This window comes from Astyanax mexicanus, chromosome 19 (assembly GCF_023375975.1).
Source record: "Astyanax mexicanus isolate ESR-SI-001 chromosome 19, AstMex3_surface, whole genome shotgun sequence".
NCBI lineage: Eukaryota > Metazoa > Chordata > Actinopteri > Characiformes > Acestrorhamphidae > Astyanax > Astyanax mexicanus.
The window spans coordinates 7786942-7812952 of NC_064426.1; the positions used below are offsets into that span (position 1 = coordinate 7786942).

General features: G+C 37.3%; 1 long non-coding RNA gene across 1 annotated transcript; it reads right to left on the reverse strand.

Moving 5' to 3' along the window:
* Positions 1-1357: 1357 nt before the first annotated feature.
* Positions 1358-24075, reverse strand: LOC125784354 (uncharacterized). The gene is made up of 2 exons (XR_007427139.1): positions 23985-24075; positions 1358-4246 (listed from the first exon to the last, which is right to left on the reverse strand). It is a non-coding gene; the product is annotated as an uncharacterized LOC125784354 (long non-coding RNA).
* Positions 24076-26011: the final 1936 nt, after the last annotated feature.

Consider the following 26011-nt stretch of genomic DNA (forward strand, 5'->3'; position numbering starts at 1 on the left):
GGATTCTGGCATTGAGTTAGATCTTGGCACCACACTGGTGTTACTGTAGCTGATGAGAACAACAGATTTCATAGGGTTTCTGGTACTCTAAACTACCAAAACTCAGGATATCAGGATATCTGGATGTTTTTCTCTAGATTTTGACTTTTTTTGGATTTGACCATCTGAACATATGATTTAAAAAAGATCAGATCTGACTTGTCCATATAGCCCTGGAAAAAAAATGTGTTACATTAAGGCATACAATCATAATTAGATCACTCCATGTGCAAAGTGAATGTATCCAAGTAAAATATGGAAAAGTTAAAATCCACAAAGTCCACAAAATCCAGAAGTTTTCTTTTTTTTTTTTTTAATTAAAAATTTATTGCAAATATAGAAATAGATCTTTTGTACAGAATTTGTGAGGGGAAAAAACGTCGAATGTCATTAACAGCAAAAGATAGAGTATGTATAAGTAAGTAACCCAGTTTCTGAGAATTGTGTTCTCTCTCCAAAGCCCAAAGTGTCCTTCATTCTGTTATTCGCCAGCTGCGGTAAAAAGAAGAAAGAGGAAAAGAAATGTACACAGTCGATCTGAAAGAATAAATTGTTGATGAAGCTTCTTCAAAATGGCTGGAAGTCATTTTAAGTTCTGTCAGAGTGTTCCGTTCAAACATTGGCTATTGTAAAAACGCCTTACTGCTGCTTCTTACAGTTGGAACTGCTCCACTCGCTGCCATGGAAAAGCTTTGGTGAGTTCTGGCGTGTTCAACTCGCCGCCCGTATTTATAATAAAAGTCTGAGGAGGAGTAAAAGAGAGAGAAAGCCAGAATCCTGGATTTCACCTCTAAGAGAAATCCACGCTGATGCGTGTGAGCCTAATTCATAAATTATTCTGCTTTGGATCTTGACTTCAAACAAAGCTTCCGAATCTGAGAGGTGCTGCATGATGCATGTTCCCGTTCAGAGATACAGTATCTGCTGCGTTTATTCAGCTGCAATTAAAAATGAAGCTTCCTACATGCTTCCTGGCCTCTTGCCAAAAGCTTTAAAGAAACATCTCTAATTGGTATTGAAATCTTTACAGTATGTGATGTTATTAAAATCATAAACTCATATACATGAGGGAGGAGGAACATGTCTGAACCCCACAGCTTTCAATCTAGAAATCATCCTATAAAAAACTCACCACCCTATCTCCTCCCTTTAATACTGTTAATAATCTCTCCTTCCTGGCTTCACTTATCATTTAAAGTTGTGAACTCTGATCAGCCATAAGATTAAAACCAATGACAAGGTACGTAACCCCCTTTAGATCTGAATTATCTATCTTCAGCAATGAAAAAAAAATAAGAATGCTGTTTTCTTTCTACTATAAAATATATATATAGCGAATAAATCCAATTAACTAAAATATTTTATATATATATATATATTTTTTTTCATTGCATTAGAAGCCTGTGTGTAATATTTTATATTATATTTCATATTGACCTTTTTATTTAATAAAAAAACAGGATTAAAAATGTTTTAAATCATATTACATTAGTAAAAAAAAAATTAGCTGTTACTTTGCATCAATGTCTCTAGTACCACAGTTTTTTTCCAGTGCAGTGGGCCAAGTTACATTGGATTTCACTGGATTATAAACTTTTTCATTGGCTCTAAAATAGTGTTATCTGCAACAAAACAATTTAAAAAATGAGAAAAATACATGATGTCCATTGTAATGAATGGAGGGTGTGAAAGAGTATAAGACTCTACAGCTGTTTTGCAAGAGCTAGATTATGATGGTTAGAAAAGACTGAAGGTCAGAGCATCTCCAAAACATCCAGCTGGTCTGGTTGGGTGTAACTGTAACTGGTTGGGGGTAATTTAGCTACTGAGCTGTGCTACCAGTGATTTTTTACTAGTGATGCTTGTTATAAAAAGAAGCCATATTACTTTAAATCTACGTTAAACTATGAGGTAACACTTTACTTGGAAGGTCAGATTGATGGCCTCATTGATGCTCAACTGACATTCAACTAATATTCAACTGCATGTCTAGTAAATGCAAATGAACTGAAAGGTGAAAGTAAATGATTTTCTATTTAAGAAGTAATACACAACAGGGAGGAGCACAAACCTCAAATGTATTATAATATCGCATGTAGTTTGTACGATTTGGTTTGTAAGCGCTGCATCATTGCTAGGTTACCTGTATGTGCCGGAGTAATACACAGAGAGCTTCGGTGACAGTGAATTACCGGCTAAAAATATCACTCATAATCCGCCTCTAAGCCAATCACATTGCAGGGTCGGTGCAAACTGTGGTATAATCAATGTGAGGTTCTATATTACATCATGTAAATTCCACAGAGAGTTAAGTTAAGTATTTTTAATAGGCATTTAGCTGAATGTTAGTTGAATGTTAGTTGAATATCAGTTGAGCATCAACAAGGCCCTGAAATGGACTATCCAAGTAAAGTGTTACCAACTATTATGATGATGGACTGATTATTGTAAGTTTTAACAAGAAATACTACATTTGTTGGTTCCTTTGCTCATTCCTTTTGGTTGTTCCTTTTGGAGTGTGCCTCTTGGGTTAAGTAGCCCTACAACTGTTCCCTCCAATTCTATTCCAACAAGAATTGGGAAACTACACCTCTAGGCATTAACAGACAACATGGAGAGGTAGGGCTACATGGTACGTGGCTATGTGGTGGGCCATGGACATCCAGGTCTTTTCCAGAAATACACTCCAAACCTTTAATACTATAATACTATGAATTCATATGCCCAGTGTGGAGCTGGAAATCCAGCGGTTTAACATGAGTTTTTTTGTGCAGTTTTGGCATTTGCCGTTGCCTGTGTGGTCTCTTGGCCCCAACCAATCGATCCATTGACTCTGCACAAGTGGACATGGCAACCACAGAAACCAGAAACCCCCCCAGGAGCGAGCTCTCCCCTCCCTCAACATTCAGCTTCCAGAATCTCTCAAACAGCCCCATTCACTGCCAATGGACTGCTGTGCTTGCTCGAGCTACATGCTTAGAATACATGCAGGCGTTGGCCGGCATTTCCGCCAAACGGATTTAGCATTGATCTGAGCTGTTGTGTGTGTGTGTGTGTGTGTGTGTGTGTGTGTGTGTGTGTGTGTGTGTGTGTGTGTGTGTGTGTCAGGTACTCTTTTCAGTGTTTTTTGAAAGAAGGCCACTACAGGATACCTGCATGGTAATGCAGTGAATGTACCGAATGCACTAATATATCGATCTGAACGCTGAAAGCCAAACGGGAAGGTGTTAACCTCTCAAACTGATGAAAGCATCCATTCACTTTTTTTCTCCAGCAGACGGCTAGCATTTAGAACTGATCGCAGTGCTCTGACAGAACTGACTGTTTTCTAGCTGTTTTAGTAAGAACACCAAATTGCACCAAAACGGCGACTAAATTACAGCCACTGTTCTGAGCTAATCCTGTATCCAAAAGTGGGTCATGAAGGAACATGTTAAAGATAACTCCCATTCAGTGCTTAGGCTGCATTCATGTTCAAATGGGCCCCAAATTGGATGGGATAATTCCTATTTGAACATGCAATTTTCCAAGATTCATTGAACAAGTCAGAGTGAAACAGTGTACCATGACTTTTGCCATGTCCAATAGAAGCTAAGAACCTTTAGCTTTTTCTGAATTTTGGGAACACATTGTTTAATCGCATTGTTGATCAAAATGGGTAAATTCACTCAGAAATGTAATTACAGAAATGAAATGTCCCAATTTTTTAGCACCCACTATCAGGCTGTGATACAGGGGTTGGACAATGAAACTGAAACACCTGTCATTTTAGTGTGGGAGGTTTCATGGGTAAATTGGAGCAGCCTGGTGGCCAATCTTCATTAATTGCACATTATTGCACCAGTAAGAGCAGTAAGAGTGTGAAGGTTCAATTAGCAGGGTAAGAGCACAGTTTTATCCAAAATATTGCAACACACACAACATTATGGGTGACATACCAGAGTTCAAAAGAGAACAAATTGTTGGTGCACATCTTGCTGGTGCAACTGTGACCAAGACATCAAGTCTTTGTGATGCATCAAGAGCCACGGTATCCAGGGTAATGTAATCATACCACCAAGAAGGACCAACCACATCCAACAGGATTAACTGTGGACGCTGTAAGAGGAAGCTGTCTGAAAGGGATGTTTGGGTGCTAACCCGGATTGTATCCAAAAAACATAAAACCACGGCTGATCAAATCACGACAGAATGATTCAATGTGCACCTCAACTCTCCTGTTTCCACCAGAACTGTGTTACCACAATAAATTATTGTGCTCTAAAACCAGGTGTTTCAGTTTCATTGTCCAACCCCTGTAGAACCCACTCAATTATAATTAATATTGCCGTTCTATCAGCAAACTGGTGTTTTGTGTTTAGTGTTCAGGGAGTGTTTAAGGTAAACTTACAAATTATAAAAAAGATGCATTTTGACTTTAGGTTGAGATTTTTTTAGCTTTACATATGCATTGTGAATAGACTTTTTTAGCTACTGTTTTGGTATTCTATGTCATTTGCTTATGATATTCTTGTAATTATTTTTTTTTTTCATTGATATGAACTGAAAAATATGAATGACTAAATAACCAACTTTTCGTTTCATTTTGATGGTCTAGTTTTTATGTCTTAATTTTTTTTTTCAAACCTGCAGATTCTGTTTATTTTGATGATTCCTGTTACTGATCTGAAATCATTAGGTGGAGTAGAGAATTAAGATAGAGAGTAGAGGCAGCTTCTCCAGGTGTCCTGTAGGGGCCTCTAAAGTGTTGTCAGTGTGCCAAGTCCTGCTGGAAAATGAAATCCACATCTTCATAAAAGTTGTCAGTAGCAGAGGGAAGCATGAAGTGCTGTAAGATTTTGTGAGAAAACAAAACTGCGCTGACTTTAGACTTGATAATAAAACACAGTGGATCAACACCAGCAGATGACAGACATGTCTCTCCAAACCATCACTGATTGGTGGAAACTTTATATTAGACCTCAAGCAGCTTGGTCTGTGTGTCTCTCCACTCTTCCTCCAGACTCTACTCCCTTGATTTACAAATGAAATCAAGTAAAATTTACTGATGGTCATAGAGATGGTTAATAGAGATATGGATTTCATTTTCCAGCAGGACTTGGCACACTGCCCAAGTACCAATTGGTCTTTTATAATATTCTATTATTTTTTTAATAGACACAGATTTTTGGGTTTTTAATTGTCTGTAAGCCATAATTATCAACAATTAGAAAAAAATAAACGCTTAAAATAGATCACTCTGTGTGTAATACATCTATATAATATGTGAGTTTCACATTTTGAATTGAATTACTGAAATAAAGTAACTTTTCAATTATTGAAATTTTTTTTAAGATGCACCTGTATTTTCTAAAACGCAGAACGAGAGAACACGGCTCCAAAGCTTTTCCATTTCAGCCATTAGCAGATATCTCTTGGAGCTGCAATGATGACTACAATGACAGTAGAACAAGAGTTGGATTCGGAAACGTTGTCATTAGTTAAGCAGTACACATCAGAGATAGAAAAACAAACCTAAACCTAAACCCTCGAAATTAGAGTAAGTTCGGACAAATATTTCGATGCCTAATTGTTTTAGTTTTTCAACAAACGTCCACTCAGTATACACATTGATATAATTCTTCTCTTGAAAAATACAATAAGTCATGCAAATATAACACTTTGTTTCTTTTTTTCTGACACTTTCTATATGCTCAAACCTTCAGAAAAAGAAAAAAAAAAACATGGATCAGGGCATCAGCCCAATCCACATCTATACAACGTCACAAACCCTTACTCTTTTCACCCGTAAAACGACCCCAACCCGCCCTCCCACCCGAAAAACAAAACAACAGAAATTACATCTAAAACTCAAGCTTGGTAGAAAACACCCATTATATAATTTTTACAGAGTACAAAATTCACAGATCTAGCTCATTGTCTTCTATTTACTTGTCCAGTTTCTTTGGAATAGGAAACCAAATGTCTGACCCAAGAAAAAAAAAAAAACGTATGGGGGCAAACATAAAAACGGGGGGGATGCTAGTCGTTCTTGTGTTGTTCTTAAACCACAGGTGAGGGCTCAGATTTATGCTCTTCTGCTCAAGAGAGGATCTGTACTTTTACTCTGGGGATATAAAGGATTTTTTTATTTTTATGAACAAGAAACAAGAAAAAAATACATGTTTCTGCACTTTTTTTCTGCAGGGTGTACACAGCATTCTACTAAACCAATTATTAGCATGTGAGAACCACTGTTAGCATAAAACAGCTTTCTATGCTATAAATGTAGCATAGCATATCTGTTAGCATTGAATCTGTTGCTTGGGCGCGCTATCATAAGCATGTAAGTGCTTTCTTTGTTAAAATATAAGTACACTGTTAGCATGGGGAGCTTTGTTTGCTACAAAAGCTTCCTTTAGTTAGGGTGACCAAACGTCCGTATTTTCCGGGACAGGACGTGAAATACGGACATTGTCCCGGAAAATACGGACGTCCCAGGTTTTTTTTATGGACATGTCCCGGAAAATACAGACGTCCCGGGTTTTTTCACGGACATGTCTCGGAAAAATACAGACGTCCCGGAAAACACAGACATCCCGGGGTTTTTTTATGGACATGTCCTGGAAAATACAGACGTCCCGGGTTTTTTTACGGACATGTCCCGGAAAATACAAACGTCCCGTGTTTTTTTCACGGACATGTCCCGGAAAATACAGACGTCCCGGGTTTTTTTTTTTACGGACATGTCCCGGAAAATACAGATGTACCGGGTTTTTCTTACGGACATGTCCCGGAAAATACAGATGTCCCGGGTTTTTCTTATGGACATGTCCCAGAAAATACGGACGTCCCGGGTTTTTTTTCAGAAAGTGAGGAAATGTCCTGGTTTTTTAATTACGTTCATTGGACCAGAGAACAGTAGACAGCGTGACTTGTCAGCGTGGAGCCATCCCCGCTCCCCCCCCTTCCGGTGCAGTCTCACAGTAAGAGGACACACACAACGCTCCTCCCCTCAACCAACCCCCCCCCCCCCTTGGCAACCAGGTGTCCGGATTTAGTAAATTAAGAGCACATTTTTTTTGGCGTCACATCAATCTCAAGAGTTAAGGGCACAAAAAAAAAAAAAAGGTGAAAAAAAAAGAACCTGCGAATTCTAACATCGAAAAAGCATACCTGTGAAACTCACAAGCACAAAAAAAATATATTGTGTGCACACTAAACAAAATATCACTCATCAGCTTTATTTTTATCCTTTTTAAATGTTTCACAGTCAACCCCGCCCCCAAACTGTCTAAACCACCCCTTTCTACACTTGAACGAAAAAACTCCAAACGAGCAAAAAGTGCATAACACCCAAGAACAACTGCGAATTTGAGAAGAAGAAAAAACATTTGACAAAGAGAAAAATTGAGTTCATAGTTGGGCTCGTGAGAAGAAAATTTACATACAAAAATGTATTTTTTTTTCTCCTGGTGTTTTGTTACTGATGTGACGCCATATTTTGAAGCATGTGAGGACACAGTTAGCACAGCACAGTTAGCATGCGAGAACATTCTTTGCTATAATATGAGAAAGTAGCATGTTAGAGTGTTGTTAGCATGTGAGAACTACTTTTCTGAGCACACTGTTAGCATGTGAGCATTTTTTGTGCATGTAAACACACTGTTAGCATCTGAAACCATTGTTAGCATGTTAGCTCATTCTTAGCATTAGTGCTATTTGACAAACTATGTTCTATTGTGGTGAAAGTGAAAGATAAAAAGACATTTTAGTGAAGTGGTTGATTTTTATGTGAGGTCTTATAGACGTGTTTTTAGCCACTTTCAAAATAAAATATATGTATTTTTAGCGTTAACTTTGCTTTGCTAGTCTTTCCCACTCCCTTAGATTGAAGGTAAAAAAGGGGGGAAGGCAAACTCAGAGGTTTTGGGCTAGAGTTCAGGGCAGCTTCGCTAGAAGTGTTAAGTTTAAGCCTCCCGCTAGAGGAGAAACAGGAAGGAAAGAAAAGAGAAAGAAAGAAAGAAAGAGAAAAATGGGAAGGAGGTGGGTGCAAAGTTGTTCGACACAGAAGTAAAGAGGAAGTGATGGTTTATATACGGGTGGAGAGTGGAAGGATCAAAGGGTGTAGATCAATCTCTCAAAATTAAGATATATATATCCATATTATATATATATATATATATATATATATATATATATATATATATATTTTTTTTTTTTTTTTTTAACCAATCTATATGCAGATTCTTTTTTTTCCTTTCACTTTTAAACTAAATGGTATGTAGTTTCAACAAACAACAAACATTTTTTAATGCAGATAGTGCTGAGATAGTGTCTCAAGAAATTACTAAAAAATACTAAATATCCAAAAAATAAGGAAAACATATTTTTAAAAAGTCCTTATTTTGACAACAAAATAAAAAAAAAATTACAAAATAAATCCTTATTTTAATAATCTTAGTCCAAATAGGTTAAGAAACCAAAGCGGTATTTTTCGTCAAACAATATGAAATATTTTTTATATAAAAACATCTGCCAGGAATATTTATCCAGAAATTACAATTGTTTTGGGTAAAGATGAAACAATTCAAACATGTTAGAAGAATATTAGAAGTTCTTAGACTGGCACATTACTCATTTCTATTCCCAGTCCTTTCAGAGTAGCAAAAAAATTTGGAAAGTTGGAAGTGGTCAAAATGTGGCTAAAAATGTCAAGAATAAAGTTGAAGAGTGCTAGTTTCCAGCCTTTTAACAAAATGGCATGTTCATAATGTTCCAACTTAATGTTCTAACTTTTAAAAGGGGTTAATATGTGGCTAAAAATGTAAAGACTGAGGTTAAACAGTGCTAGTTTCCAGCCTTTTAACAAACTTTTATGTTCATAATGTTCAAACTTAAGAAAAAAAAGGCTGTGGAAAGAATGAACACAAATCTAAACAGTGTTAAAAACACATCCCTAAAACACCGCCCCCACACACGCCCACTCTTTGATGTCCATTCTCTTTGAGCCAGAACAACGTGAGCAACATGAAGCGCCGCTTCCTTAGCAACAGTGCAGGCTGGAATATGTGTGGAATAACCTCTGTTACAAAAGGTAACTTGTGAAAAAAATTCTTCCAAACTGACTCTAAAAGATCCTCCCAGCACGTCTTACAAGAACGAGTGTTTCCACAGACAGTACAGATGACAGATACAGCTCAGGAAAAAATAAAGAGACCACTTCAGTGTCTAAATCAGTTTCTCTGATTTTGCTATTTATAGGTATATGTTTAAGTAAAATAAACATTGCTGTTTTATTCTAAAAAGTACGAACAACATTTCTCCCAAATTACAAATAAAATATTGTCATTTAGAGAATTTATTTACAGAAAATGAGAAACGACTGAAATAACGAGAAATATGTGAAAAAGATTTAAAAAAAAAGTTTTAAGAGTTCCAAAATCAATATTTGGTGGAATAACCCTAATTTTTAATCACAGTTTTTATGCATCTTGGCATCATGTTCTCCTCCACCAGTCTTACACACTGCTTTTGGATAACTTTATGCTGCTTTACTCCTGGTGCAAAAATTCAAGCAGTTCAGTTTGGTTTGATGCTTGTGGTCATCCATCTTCCTCTTGATTATATTCCAGAGGTTTTCAATTTGGTAAAATCAAAGAAACTCATCATTTTTAGCAAAAAAAAAGTTCAACCTAACAAATGTTTTTTTGAGCAATGTGTAATATACAATGAATACGCTGAGCCTCCTTTAATCAGTGTTGGTTTATAAAGCATAAATCTTTCCCATTGGCTCCCAGCACCACATACGGTATAGGCATATTGGATGTGTTCCCCACCTTTACTCACTGTCAGTGGGTAGTTGTTTCCCCTAAAGCTATCTCTTGGGTGTGTAATGTTGTAGGATAAAGGAACAAGTTAATTTTATTCTTTGTTGCTGTGGTTGACTGTGTGATGGCCTGGTACTACCACTGGATTACTGTGAAAGTATTGGCTTTGCGTTTTTCTTTTTAAATGAATAATATAGTTTGAACTGTTTCTGTGAGTAAGTCTGTATTTACCAGAGAATGTAAAAAAGATGGACGCCGTGTCGCCGTTTCTATTCATTCAATGAAAATGAAGCCAAAATCTTCTGCCATGTTGGCGATCCTGAAACCCGAGTCTGTAGAGCGCAGTAGAGACCAGAGGAGGGAGTAAGACTGTGGAGAGACAGCCCACTCATTTAAATAACCCCGCCCCTGAGGGCTGCCTCCACAGAGCTCTCACAGTCTATGGTCCCGCCCATACAGTCATTGGTCCCATCCCGGTCCCTAGGTGTAACCCAGCCCTTTTACACACCAATAACAACAACTTTTTAGAATAGAGCTGAAGAACGTTTTAATAAAACTAATTCTGTGGGGATATAAAAATGTAACAATATAAGCAGAGGTTACACTAGCTGTTAAATTTAAATAATGGAGGTAGAATTACAGTATATTGAGAAAAAACGTGATTGAAAGTTGTCTGTTTTGTCATTGAAACCTATGGGGATGGGTGGGGTTAAACAGCTTTCTGCAACCGAACAGCAGGGGGCGCCCGACCTGTGGTGGCTTTACTTTTGAGAGATGATGCTCTATCCAGCTATACAAAGTCCATGGTATTTACTAAACATATTGAGAAATGCACAGAATTAATAACCGTTAATTCATGCCACAATTTTTGATGTATCTTAAAAGATTGCTGTGTGAGCATTTTAACTTAACATTTTATGTCTTTACGATTTAACTCAAAGTCAAAGCAAAATGATGGCTTGACTAGATGGCTTGATTCAACATTATTTATTTATTTATTTATTTTTTTTTTCAGTGTAACAGTTAAACTGCTCTGCTAGCAAGTAGGGTATTATGGTATATCTGTTTCTGAGAGCCGACTACCTCCGTTCCTCTGAGTGCTTCTTATGTAAGTGAGAGCAGCAGGACAGGTCGGCCAGGCTCTGAATCCTGATTCCTGATGCGAAGCAAATAAGCACCCACTCCATTCTCCTCCTCACCGACCCTCCTGGCCTTTCAGAGCGCTGATAGAGAATGAGAATGAAGCTCCAGCCAGCCGATATCCATCTAAGCCCATAGGCGCCGAGTGTCACGCTCTACAATGGCATTGAGTGGGAGATCAGAGGGCCATCAGGCTGCTGTGATATGGAGTTAATTGAGAAGCGAGAGATAGCGGCGAGGGAAAGGAGAGAGCCGGGGATTAGCGATGGCCCTCGCGTGACGCTCGCGCTAGTTAGGGCCTTTGATTCCCACGCACGGTTACCCGGCTGTGCACGTGGGCAGCGCCGGCCTCAGAAAGCTGTCTGAAGTTATACGGACGTGACACAGTCCTGGAGGACGCAATTAAGTCCAGTCTTTTTTTTTAGTGGTACAGTGTAAGAGTGTAACAGGCCTCGGACATGTCAAAAACAATAAAAAAAAAAAATAGAACACCACAGGCCTGTCACAATAATTGCAATGTTAAAATGATTTATCGTACAATAAATAAACATGACCTCAATAATTATTAATAATAATCGTGATATCGTCTATTGTGTTTATTTGTATGTATATAATTGTTCACACATGTAACAGTGAACAAAGTATTTTAGCCAGTCATGCTTTAATAACTGTGCCTCCATACACACACACACACACACACACACAGTGTGGATTAAAGTAGGTGAAGAAATAAATATTATATAATTATGTATTTTTTATTTTTGGCTGTCTTTAAAACATGTATAATAGCTTTTTATGCTTTTCTGTTCTCATTATGTCAGTGGCATTTAATGGTCTTAAAATGACAAAAATATCATGTATCGCAAACATTTTTGGGACAATATATTTTGTCCACAAAAAAATTCTTATCGTGACAGACCTAGAACACCCCATTAGAACCTTAGTCTTTTTGAACACATGGACATTTCATTTTTATTTGAATAAAACTAAGATATATTCAGCAGGTAAAATAACTATATATATATATATATATATATATATATATATATATATATATATATATATATATATATATATAAATAAAACTGAAACATATTATATTAAAAGACTGTTTTTAAAATGTAATTCATAGAGCACAGACACAGTTCTGTCTGGCAGAAAGATCCATGACATATCAATGACTGTAGTTTTTTGTGCTATTACTAATTAATCAAACAGACATTCCAATATATACACAGTTGTGTCGGTTATTTTGTTTTTTTTTTACCCTCTTTTTATAAATGCAAATATGCACTCATTTGTCACAGGTGTATTTCTGTCTTTTCCAAATGGTGCGCACCAAAGCTGCAAGTGCTACTTCTCTCTTCTTGTGAGGAAAATGCTTAATTAAAGCCAAATTCCAATAAATATATATTTTATGAGGAACATTATCTAAATTTTGCTAGTGTTTAGGTTATTTGCTTTGTATCATCGTTTTTGTGGCTGAAAACATGTGCTTGCCTTTCGTGGTTATATTTTAAATAGGGTTATCTATATCTATATCTATACTCATCCAATTTATGATGCATTCTTTATTCCAGCACCCTATGTTGATTTTATCTTCCCTCAAACATACAAGTACATAGCATTAATTTTAAGTTACACCACTAATATACATATAATTGCATTTTACATTTCTTAAAATTCTTAATTCTTAATAACTTTCTTTAAATAACCACTATAAAAACTTGCGTCTGAAGAAAAACAAATGCGATTAATTGCAGTTAAACACAGAATTTTGTTGTGATTAATCGGATGAATTTTTTTTTATCGATTGACACCACTAATATTAAACTATTTCAAAATTTTTCACATTCATACAAGCATTGAGTGATATTTTATTAGCAAATATAAAGTAATTTCAGTAAATATCGTGACATTTTATAATGTTTTATAATGTTTAAATATGGGCTATGATGACGCATATTTCCATTGGACAGGTGGGTGTTTCTATGATTGTAATTTTTAACAAATGTCAATATGTTTATATATATATATATATATATATATATTTTTTTTTTTTAAATAAAGACCAAGGTTTTCTTCTTCCTCTTCCTATACTCTCTCTTTCTCTCGCTCTCTCTCACTCTCTCTCAATCTCTCTCAATCTCTCTCTCTTGCTTTCTCTCTCTCTCTCTCTCTCTCTCTCTCTGTATCAGATTTTCCTGATCACACACGTCCTTCTATCTTCCAGTCTTTCGAAAGGGTACTTAATGTGTTTTCTTTCACACATCCATTCTCACTCTCACTCTCCATTCCTAAGTGTTTTCCCATCTCTCTCTCTTTCTCTCTCTCTCTCTTTCTCTCTTACACTCTCATACTCTCACTTCCTCTCCTCTCCTCTCCTCTCCACTCCACTCTACGACATAAACGCTCTGTCTCTCTATCACAGGCTGATAAAAAAAGAGAGATTTACGCCTCAATTAGGCTATCAAAGCCCAGGGGCAGGATGCTGGTGCTGTTCTTTGATTGGCCCTGCTCGCTCTTCCCGCCGGCTCTAAAGGATTTCACTTAGACTCGCATCCCTTCTGTTTCCCACCGAGTTCTTCACCAGCCTGACAAACACACACAAAGCGCTGAGAGGACAGGACAGGAACGAGCCTCGGCTGAAGAGGGAGGGAGAACACGGCCGTCTGGCAGACCTCACAATTATCCCGCCTTCAGAGCTCCTCCAAGACATTTTCACCCGGGCTCTCTTTTTGAGCTTGTTTACACTCGGCCACTTTGAGTGTCTGGGTTTAGCTACAGTATTTGATTGGAAAGAACTATGTGAACTGTGTGTGTGTGTGTTTAATTAAGACACAGTGTGTTATCTGACCTCACAGGTCCTGTTTACACCGGCTATTAACATTTCATCACCTATCACAGTAATTAGCCTGGCCTGTTGGTCCACTGTGGTTTTGCGGGGGTCCGGTAGAGATTACCTACACTGTAAACAAACAAACAAAAGGTTTTAGGGGAGTTAAGAAGCTCTGAGTGGTCCACAGGACCGAGGCACTGTCATTGAATCCTGCACGATGCTGCTGCTTGCCATCAGCAGCCGGAGTCTGAGAAAGCACCATTGGAGCGCCATGCTCTTTGGTGCTCTCTCTACCATCACTCCTAATGCCAGGTTCGCACTACACAACTTTATCCCATATTTTAACCCTTGTGTGGTGTTCATATTTTTGTTACTCGTTTACTTTGTTACTTGTATTTAATTCAGCAAAATTAAGCAGTTTTACATTAAAATGCTTTACACATGCTTGCTTCACCTAAATTGCAAGCAATATAAACAGCTTACATGGTTAATATTTGCCCTTTACCTTTCTTATGTTACATTTCTTTCAAAAAGTGCTACTAAAATGAATTAAACTCAAGATATGAGTAGAAAATTTGTTTAGTTTCAAATTTACAAATGAAGCAATGTTTATTAGCCCTTGGCCAAACATACTGTATGTAATATAAATGTGTGTGTGTGTGGGGGGTGTACTGTGTGTTTATCGAAAATGTGTTTTGATATATGTTTTTCACAAAAAATGAGCCAATGCCAATGAGTTTGAGTTAGAAAAAATATTTTTTTAGTATCATTTGATGAAAAATGAAAATGGGTCGCGCAGACCCGAACACCACACAAGGGTTAACATATTATGCTAGATATCTGACTCAGTCAGCGACTGGGAGTCAGGAGCATCAGCTACATACTGCTAATGGACTTACGGAGAAAGAGAGAACGGTAACACTTTCTATGAATGTCATCTCTATAAGACTCTATAAACATATTTATAACGCATTATAATGCATTCATAAGGCATTATAAACATGGCTATACATATTTATAAAACTCTATAATTTATAAATTCATCATAGCCGTGTTTATTATGCATCATGAACTGTTATAATTATAATGCATTAATTGCTGTGTTTATAACATGTTCTACGTCAATACCAAGAAACTCAGTCCCAGCTATAAACATGTTCTGCTGCATAGTGCACTCTTGCTGGATATGCATAGGCTATACATTATTGGGCTTTGCAATGCATAGAAGTGTGGGCTGATTCAGGCTGTCCCCTAAGGTAGCAGCACTTCATGATATGAGAGTCCAGCAAGAGGTTGGCTATATGGAAAGAGTTGGTGCAAACTGCAAAATTACAGCACGTAAAAGAGAGAGAGAGAGAGAGAGAGTTAAAATTCTCCATCTGAGCAGTCAGTATCTTGCACTCGTTGCTGAAAAACGAATAGAAAAAGGTGCAGAGAAAGTGCGCCAAAAAAGCTGACGCCACAAACTGTGCTGACACCACAAAGTGCGAGGGTATGGGATTAATTAAAGCAGGTGTCTGCAGGTGATGATGAGTACACCTTCCCACCCCAGCTTGACAGCCAATTGCTGGGCTTCTTTTTTTGGCACTGAGGGCCCTGGAAATGACTAGAACTGGAAAGAAAGTTGGAAAAGTCCAACTCCGCCTGCCTGGAACTATGGAAGCTTATAGCCTGTTTTTTTAATAGGCCTTACACCTTAAGCCTCCATAATACTGTATATCAGCAGTCACTAGCATAGGAGGCTAATTATGCTAAACTGTCGTCTTCTTGTAAACATTGGCTGCAGGTGTAAAGAAGCAAACAAACAAACAAACGAAACAAGCTCTGCAAAAATGTGATTATTAAGGTGGCAACAATGTTTGGAATAGAACCAAAATGACGAGGTGCAACTCTGGCAATCGGCCGTTGTTGTGAGTTATGAGTTGATTTGCATATAATCCACTATATAGCAATCAGATTTCAATCGGACTTGCTTTAGATGCAGTGGACAACAAATTATATCAAATACAGGGGTTGGACAACGAAACAACTTAAATTACTTGAGTCAAAATGTACTTGAGTAAAAGTAAAATTACCTATTTTAAAAACTGCTTAAAAAATTACAAATTACTCATAAAATCTACCCAATTACAGTAATGTGAGTAAATGTAATTCATTACTTTTTCCACCTCTGATATTAAGCACTTATAACACAAATAAAAGGAACAACAGTGAAAATAACTTTTTTTTTTTACCATATCTGATAAAATAATATAGAAAGACAGTCAGTTGTGTTAGTCATTTATATATTTACATATGTTATTATAGCTAAATGAATACAGTTATTAACAAAAATCTTAAGATCTGAGGTTTAACCCCAGCTTGGCAGCCAATTGCTGGGCTTCTTTTTTGGCACTGAGGGCCCTGGAAATGACCAGAACTCGAAAGAAAGTTGGAAAAGTCCAACTCCGCCTGCCTGGAACTATGGAAGCTTATAGCCTGTTTTTTTTAATAGGCCTTACACCTTAAGCCTCCATAATACTGTATATCAGCAGTCACTAGCATAGGAGGCGAATTATGCTAAACTGTCGTCTTCTTGTAAACATTGGCTGCAGGTGTAAAGAAGCAAACAAACAAACAAACGAAACAAGCTCTGCAAAAATTGGATTTTTAAGGTGGCAACAATGTTTGGAATAGAACCAAAATGACGAGGAGCAACTCGTTGAGGAGGGCAATCTGCTGTTGATGTGTATGAGTAGATTTGCATATTTTTATTCACTATATAGCAATTAGATTTCAATCTGACTTGCTTTAGATGCAGTGGACAACCAAATATCAAATATCAATTACAGGGGTTGGACAATGAAACTGAAACACCTGTCATTTTAGTGTGGGATTTTAGGTTTTATAGCTTAATTGGAGCAGCCTGGTGGCCAATCTTCATTAATTGCACATTATTGCACCAGTAAGAGCAGAGTGTGAAGGTTCAATTAGCAGGGTAAGAGCATGGTTTTGATCAAAAAATTGCAATGCACACATTTTGTATTGCATGAGGACGTTATTGCCTCGTTATTCCACGCGCGAGTATCCGTGCTCCAGCACATCTGCTCCAATTTATTTATTTATTTTTATTCAGACAATTTTATTCCCCAGCATTTTATTTTTTAGTCAGTAACGGGGAGTTTTTCAGTGTAGCAAAGTAAATTACTTGTGTCAAAATGTACTTGAGTAAAAGAAAAAAATTACCTATTTTAAAAATTACAAAATACTCATAAAATCGACTCAATTACTGTAATGTGAGTAAATGTAATTCATTACTTTCCACCTCTGATAATAAGCACTTACAACACATAAATGAAAGGAACAACAGTGAAAATAACTTCGTATCATATCTAATAAAATAATATAGAAAGTCAGTCAGTTATGTTAGTCATTTAATATGTTATTATAGCTCAATGAATCTTAAGATCTGAGGTTTAACAGTATAGACGAATGTGGAATTACTATTTGGTACATGGCAGACCACTGTTGCTTATTAATAGTTTATAGCCTATTTAATAACCTTTAATAAACTCCTCAATAAACGCTTTATAAGCCGTTTATAAAGGAGCCTTATTTTAAAGTGGTACCCAGTTATCTAATGAACTCTTTCAATCCTAGCAATGCTCCTCCTCCCCCCAAAGACAGCAAATCCAATTGACTCCTGCCGCTGATGGCAAGCAGCATGATCCATGAATAGAACCATTGTTCCTTGGTTCATACTGAAAGCATCTTAGTCCCCTGAACCTCTTGGTGCACAAAAATTATATCTGAAAATAATCCGGATACTAGATGCATTGGGAAAAGCAAGGAATATGTTCTCCAGGATCAGACAGTTCAGGACCAAGTGGTTTGACATAAGTGGAGCCTTTAAAAGCTGCATAAATATACAAAAATAACATTTATTCACAGGTTTTCCACTAACACAGGAGATTTGGTGGCAGTAAGAGCCTTAGTAAGGTCCATGACATTTGGTCCTCTATCAAAGTCCTAAAAAAATAAAGAATGGCTGAACATTTGGCAGTCTTCATAGTAGACAGCTTCTATTTCAGCTTTTGATGCTTTAAATAAATGCTGACTGAACAGGCAGTTTTGATTATTGATTACTGCATTTCTATATGGCTAAATACCATTATTTAAGTAGATAATTTGGTAACACTTCCTATGAACCCTGTATTCATAATGCCTTGTGAATGCATTCATAATGCATTAAATGACAAGCAAAATATTTTACAATGACTGTTATAAGCCTGTTTAATTGCTCATAAGTACATTCTTAGCACATTATAAACTACAAGTATACGGGTTTATAAAGAAAGGGCTTATAATGCCTTATAATATCTGTTCATAGGAACATTGAACAATGTAGTGTTGTAATAATGCATTATAACATAGATTTGGTATATTTTAGTATTGTGCATTAATGTGTTTTCATATGCTTTTAATGCTTAAACGTGATGTAAATTTTATCATGCCTCACTATAATGTCTTATAGAGCATTATGAGTGTTCTTTACTGGCTTTAAATGAAGTGTGTTTTAAAGGTGTTTTTAAACAAGTAAATGTTATTACGCCTCACTGTAGGCATTTGAAAAGTCATTTGAAAACACATTTCACTTAAAGCCAGCAGAGAGTAAAGAGCACTCATAATGCTCTATAAGACATTATAGCGAGACATAATAAAAAATTTAGTTTATGTTTAAAAAGCATGAAAACATGAAAACTCACTTCACTTAAAGTCAAGAATTAATGAATATAAGGCTTTATAATTTGTGTTACACACTTTTATAAAAGCTTCATTTGAGAAGTTGGTAACACTTTCTATGAATGTCATCTCTATAAGACTCACTCTATAAACATACTCATAGCACATTATGATGCATTCATAAGGCATTATGAAAATGGCTATACATATTTATAAAAATGTATAATTCATCATAGCCATGTTTATTATGCATCATAAACTGTGATTATAATGCACCTAAATTATCCTATAAAAATGATTCTCGTCTTGAATATGTATTATAATGTATTATAACAGCTCCTTGTGCGCTCCAAGTAAAGTGACAGACGTTAATTGTGGGACTAGATTATTAACAATAGATATGTACTATTTTAACATACAAATTATAAGCTTATTATAATTATAATGTATTATGATCACGAGTCATAATGTTTAATGAGCATAGCTATAACTGGTTACGCATTTTTATAAATATTTATAGCCATGTTTATAATGCATTATGAATGCATTATAATATGTTATAAGTGTGGGTATAGAGTCTAATAGAGATGACATTCATAGAAAGTGTTACAGAGAAATCATAGCTGGATATTATAATGCATTATAATATACCAAATATATACTAAATCTGTGTTATAGTGCATTACAACACTAGATTGTACAATGTTCTTATGAACAGATATTATAAGGCATTGTATGTTGTTTCTTTATAAACCCTTATACTTGTAGTTTATAATGTTTTATGAATGTTGCTGTAAGTACTTATGAGCAATTATACAGGCTTATTACAGTCATTATATACGGTGTTATGCATGTCATATAATGGCAATATGAATACAGGGTTCATAGGCAGTGTTACCGATAATTCAAAGTGAAATGAAAGGAATGTTTTAAGCGCTAAATCGTATCTGTTTTGCTCTTTACAGGCCAATCTTCTTCCAAGAGGGATCTGGTACCGAGCGCAGGATAAGGAGCTTATAAAGTGTTGAAACTGCCGTGGAAGTGTAATCCACTTTCTGCTTTGTGTAATGTTGCTCAAAGCTGACAATGATTAATGTCACACCATTTTTTGCCTGTGGATCCAGGCAAGCAACTTCTTCCAACGCCACTGCAGAACTCGATATTCCATAAATGTTCAGTGTAGCACCTTCAAATCAATAACGATAGTCAATAAAACATGGTGCATTACACAGACTGAGCATGACTAGGCAGTTACAATGCTGGTCTGAGGTGATGAAAGTCTGTGCTATAAAGCTGGGCTTTGGTGAAAACTGATTTTAAATGCTAGATTTCAACAAGAGAGCATCCCAACAAGAATCTGGAGTGGTGGTGGACTGTTCTACTCTGCTCTGACACTGCACATAAACTCATCATCAAAAGAAATCAATTAATTCATTCATTCATCAATCAACAGGAACACAATTTAGTGAGTAGTTGTGCCAAACTGTCATGAAGTGATTTTTGAATGGCAGCAGGTCATCGTCAGAGACGAATCCCATTTTGTCCCATTTTGTAGAGACATTCAACTAACAAATCCATATGTAGAGGTACTGTGGAGAACATCAAGATCAACGGTTTGCTGATCAACATGTCCAGAAGGCATGATGTTATGGTGTGGAGTGCAATCTCACAGTAGAATCTTACAGAATCTAGTTTAGCTTTCGCTATAAAAGAATGGCTGAAAATCCTTCATATATGAATTGAAATCTGGCTACAAACTGAGATACTTGACAAGGCCAAAGAACCTTTCTAGAAAAGTACTGACCATCCAGGGTTCCCAGTTGCTTTAGGCCATTTTCCTTTTGTTTTTTGAAACTAAGCATGTAATTGTTGGGAATAACAAAGTTAACTTTGGTCAAAAGACATGAGACAGTAACTAGTGTTGTATCCTTTATTCTACCAAGTCCCAATTTGTCCCATTTTGTAAAGACAATCAACCAACAAATCCATGTGTAGAAGCACAGTGGTCAACACCATGATCAACGGTTTGTTGATCGAAGTGTCCAAGTGATCTGGTGTGCAACTTTCTATGATGTCAGATCACATATGGTCTTTATTTTGCACACTTTGATGGTCCTGCAACCAGCCCAACCTTGGTGGCCCAATCTTTTCTGAATGCCCACTCTGGTGCACTATTCCACCAAGACAATGCCTATTCACACACTGCTGCCCTCTAAAGAACTTGCCTTGAAGACACATACAGTATACTATGCCATGACCAGCCTTGTCACCAGACCTATTCCATTCCTGGGTGAAAATGTGTGGGACGCTATTAGACGCACCATCAACAGCAAGCTGCATGGGATGGATCATCACAAGACACCATTAAGAACCTTTACAACTCACAATTGCTGAGATGCCATGGATTACACACTACCTGTATGTACAGCTCAATAGATATGACCAATAGTTGGCTATATAAGTTATGTTAAGCTTTGTCTTCCTTCTAAATAGCATTGCAATATGACACTTCCGATTGGGTGTTATCATTTTTGCAACAATTTCTTTGATAATGAAAGTAAAGAGCTCTGGAAAAAATAAGAGAGCACTTAAAATTGATGAGTTTAATTTTTGATTTTACCAAATTGAAAACCTTTGGAATATAATCAAGAGGAAGATGGATGATCACAAACCATCAAACCAAACTGAACTGCTTGAATTTTTGCACCAGGAGTAAAGCAGCATAAAGTTGTCCAAAAGCAGTGTGTAAGACTGGTGGAGGAGAACATGATGCCAAGATGCATGAAAACTGTGATTAAACAACCAGGGTTATTCAACCAAATATTGATTTCTGAACTTTTAAAACTTTCATTTTCTGCAATTAAAAGTTCTAAATGACAGTATTTGTATTTAATTTGGGAGAAATGCTAACTGTAGTTTATAGAATAAAACAATAACGTTCATTTTATTTAAATATATAACCTGCTGTGCTGTTAAACATGGGGGTGGATGGATCGGATCGATCTCGCTTAAGGCTTCTGTTGCAGCTAGTGGCACAGGGAATGTTTCACGGGGAGAAGGAAGATAGGATTCCAATAAATACGAACAAATTCAGGAAACAAACATCTCACGGTCTATAAAAAATGCTGAAGATGAAAAGAAAAGTGAGAATTGGTTCTACATCACATATATCGATCCTCAACACCTAACTACACAACACAGAAGCAACTTCTCAGCAGGCACAAGCTGGAGGTTTTGCCATGGCCCTCACAGTCCGCTGACCTAAACAACACAAGAAATATCTGTGGATGGACCTGAAAAGAGCAGCTCAGCAAGACATAGCAAGAATCACACAGAACTAGAAGCTTTCGCTATAAAAGAACGGCTGAAAATACTTTATATAAGAACTGAAATCTGGCAACAAACTGTGATACTTGCCAAAGGCCAAAGAACCTTTGTAGCAAAGTATTGACCAACCAGGGTGCCCAGCTGCTTCAGGCCATTTTCCTTTGTTGTTTTGAAATAGAATTTTGGAAAAAACAAAGTAAACTTTTGTCAAAAGTCATGAAAGAGGAACTAGTGTTCTACTATCTCTTGTGGAAGCGACTTCTGCCAAAGTCTCTTTTTTTTTTGTTTGCACGGACAATTCTAGCCGAAAACCACCAGTCACGATCGTTACCATCCACTGCACTGTCCACTGTGGGTAATAATGCCTTTTATGATGCATTCCTGGTACACACATGACACTGTGAATCAAGGAATGTTATATGCTCATACAACTTTTGAAATGAAAGCAAACTGTGATACTTGCCAAAGGCCAAAGGGCCTTTATAGCAAAGTACTGACCATCCAAGGTGCCCAGCTGCTTCAGGCCATTTTCCTTTGTTGTTTTGAAATAGAATTTTGGAAAAAACAAAGTAAACTTTTGTCAAAAGTCATGAAAGAGAAACTGGTGTTCTACTATCTCTGGTGGAAGCGACTTTTGCCAAAGTCTTTTTCTGTTTGCACGGACAATTCTAGCCAAAAACCACCAGTCATGATCATTACCATCCACTGCACTGTCCACTGTGGGTAGTAATGCCTTCTATGATGCATTCCTGGTACACACATGACACTGTGAATCAAGGAATGGTATATGCTCCTACAACTTTTGAAATGAAAGCTCCCAATAACAAGCTTCACTCAGACTCACATTAATAATTCACATTGCCTTGCCATGAGAACGTTGGCCAATGTTCAGCCTCACTTACAAGATAACACCTCACCACTTATACATGTATAATTATGTATGGTTCCCAAGATAATCTGAGAGGTAACACAGGTACAGTACAGTTCACTCCTTCTTGCCAAACTTCTCTACTGCCGGAGAAACAATTAAATCCAATGGGGGTTAGCGTACCATGGCGCAGCTAGCGCCACCATGAAAGCACCTAAAGACATCCGTTGGTTCTCATCACCAGGTCATTTATTCTGAGACCTCCTCCTGGCTGTGATTGGTTCTAATCACCATGTTGCTTGTTCTGAGACACCCCCTTGAGTGGCTCCTCCAATCACCATATCATTTTTCTGAGACCTCCTCCTAACTGTAATTGGCCCTTATCATACTGGGCCAATAAAGCCTGATTGTGCTTCTGATCAGCATGTCATCTTGGATTCTGAACTCTGGGTTGGTAATGGAAATCAGAACTGTGGGATTGTTCCAGGTTCTTGGAACTAAAAAAACTGAGCTCTTTATAATGGTCATCCCACCTCTTGGGTCTGTGGAGAATTGCTAGCATTAGCTTTAAAATTCTAATAAAATGTTTTGCCCCTATAGTTTGGTATTACTAGGGTAGAGCCTGTGCTGCCAACACAAAAGCTATTGGCACAAACATTAAAAAACAAAACAAAAATCATTAGTATGCACTTTTTTACATGTTAGCAAATTAGCATGCTAACTAGCAATCTCCAAATTGGAGACTTGACACATCCAATAACACCAACTGTTAAATGCATAAACACAGGGGTTGGACAATGAAACTGAAACCCCTGTCATTTTAGTGTGGGAGGTTTCATGGTTAAATTTGAGCTGCCTTCATTGGGCTGGCCAATCTTCATTAATTGCACATTGCACCAGTAAGAGCAGAGTGTGAAGGTTCAATTAGCAGAGTAAGAGCACAGTTTTGCTCACAACATTATGGGTGACCAAAGTTCAAAAGAGGACAAATTGCTGGTGCGCGTCTTGCTGGAGCATCTGTGACCAAGACAGCAAGTCTTTGTGATGCATCAAGAGCCACGGTATCCAGGGTAATGTCAGCATACCACCAAGAAGAACCAACCACATCCAACAGGATTAACTGTGGACGCTGTAAGAGGAAGATGTCTGAAAGGGATGTTTGGGTGCTAACCCGGATTGCATCCAAAAAGCATAAAACCACGGCTGAACCCAAATCACGACAGAATGATTCAATGTGCACCTCAACTCTCCTGTTTCCACCAGAACTGTCCGTCACCACAATAAATGATTGTGGTCTAAAACCAGGTGTTTCAGTTTTTTATTGTCCAACCCCTGTACACTGTAAAAAGTGAAGCATGGAGCTGTTCATTCAAGCTAATAAATATGATTGAACACATAGTACAATTATTGACTTTATTGTGAAACTCAACCTTTTTGCATTTTGATGTGTCAATTTTGATTCAGACTAAATTAATTACAATTCTGAAGGAAATAAACTAAATGTTTTGGTTCCACTGAAATCATACTCGAAGAAAAGAGATAAGGATGTAATATTTTTAATTTGAATCAAACATGAATTGCGCATGCGCACTGTGGAGCACGGGAGAAGTTGTAGAGAAGTGCTTCAGAGCACTGAGGGAGAGAGGGAGAAAGTGCCTGAACGCGCTCGCGAGAGAGAGAATGAGAGAGGGAGAAAGTGCCTGAACGTGCTCGCGAGATAGCAACGCATGCTTATGGTATTGTGGCGTCGGGACTGGAGGGGGGGCGCAAGGAATTATGGGAGCTCACCCTGTTGGGGGAAGTGGGTGTTTTTCTGCGTGTTTATGTTACTGTTTATCCCAGAGTTTCATGTCATGTTTTATTATCACTGTTCTAGTATTATTCATGTAGTTATCAGTTATGTGGTTGTTTTGTGCCTCACCCTTTGTGTGTTTTTTGTGTGTGGGAGTGGGGTTAGCTGCGTTGGAGCTGTAGTTAGTTTTACTTTCAAAAGTGGAATCCCATGTAAATCCAGCTCTTAGTGTCCTCCTCAGAGCAAAATAAAAAGAGCAAGAGAGCACTGAAACGAATCTCGCTGGTAATCCGTCCTCTTCCATGCCACAGTAACTTCTGCAACTTCTGAATATGCTGCCATGTTTTTTTTAAAGTTCGGATCAATTTAAATGTATTAGTTTGGTTCCGAAACTGAAATGTAAAGAATTTAACTTGGATCAAGGTGAATAATTAATATTGGGTCGAGTGAAGTAATATGGTTTATGTCAAAATAAAATAATCAGGTTGTAACAATTGACTTTATTTAGATTGAGTGAAGTCAAATAGTTTAGATGCAACAAATGGACATCAATTTTTTTAATTTGAGCAGGGCTACACTTTTTACAGTGTAGTTTGAGAGGCCATACACTTTTGCTCCTTGTCCTAAGTTAGCGGAAAAACAATCCGTACCCAGTTTAACAGGTCTAATGGGTACAGAATGGTGTCACATGGCCTTTGTAGCCATTCAGAGGTTTGAGACTGGCCTGAATCACAACCTCATTTGTTCTAAAAACCTCCAGAGAAGGACTATTTTTTTTTGACACGGCCATGCTTTTGGCAGAAACTCATTTTCTCTCCTTTCTTTCTTTGTTGGCTCGTTCACCCCAAAGACCTGAAGTCTTCTTCCAAAAGTCACTTCCACAAGAAAGTCTAGCCGCCATAAATACGAGGGTAAATAAGACATGTCAGCAGGAAACGAACGCTACTCAAGTAGCCCAAAAAACGTTTGTTATTCTGAGAGACGAGAGTTGCCACGTGACCCCTACCATCCACACCACGCCACACCACGCCATGCCACGGTCAGCGCTTGGTGTTTGGTGAAGATGAGATGTTGAGTAGTCCTCAGGAGGTAATTATATTCCATTTTGGTCTGTTTACTGGTTTACTGTCAGAGTGTAGTAAATAAAACGTTGACGTTTGTTTTTTGGATTGGCTGGTAATTATCTGCAGCGTAAGCCTCAATTTTAGAGCTTTTTTTTCTCGCTCAGAATGTTCACATGCTAACAAATGCAAATCCAATCGCGCTGGTCTGCTGGGTCAAAAACATGACATGCTATAGAGATATTTTAAAAAATAATAATCTAAGAGGCAAATAAGAATGACAACCATGCAAATAAAAAAGGGAACAAAAATTGCAGCAGTGCGGAGAGAGAGAGAGGGAGAGAGAGAGAGAGAGAGAGAGAGAGAGAATCATTAGCCCGGGTTAATAGAAAACTGATTTAAAAGGAGGCAAGG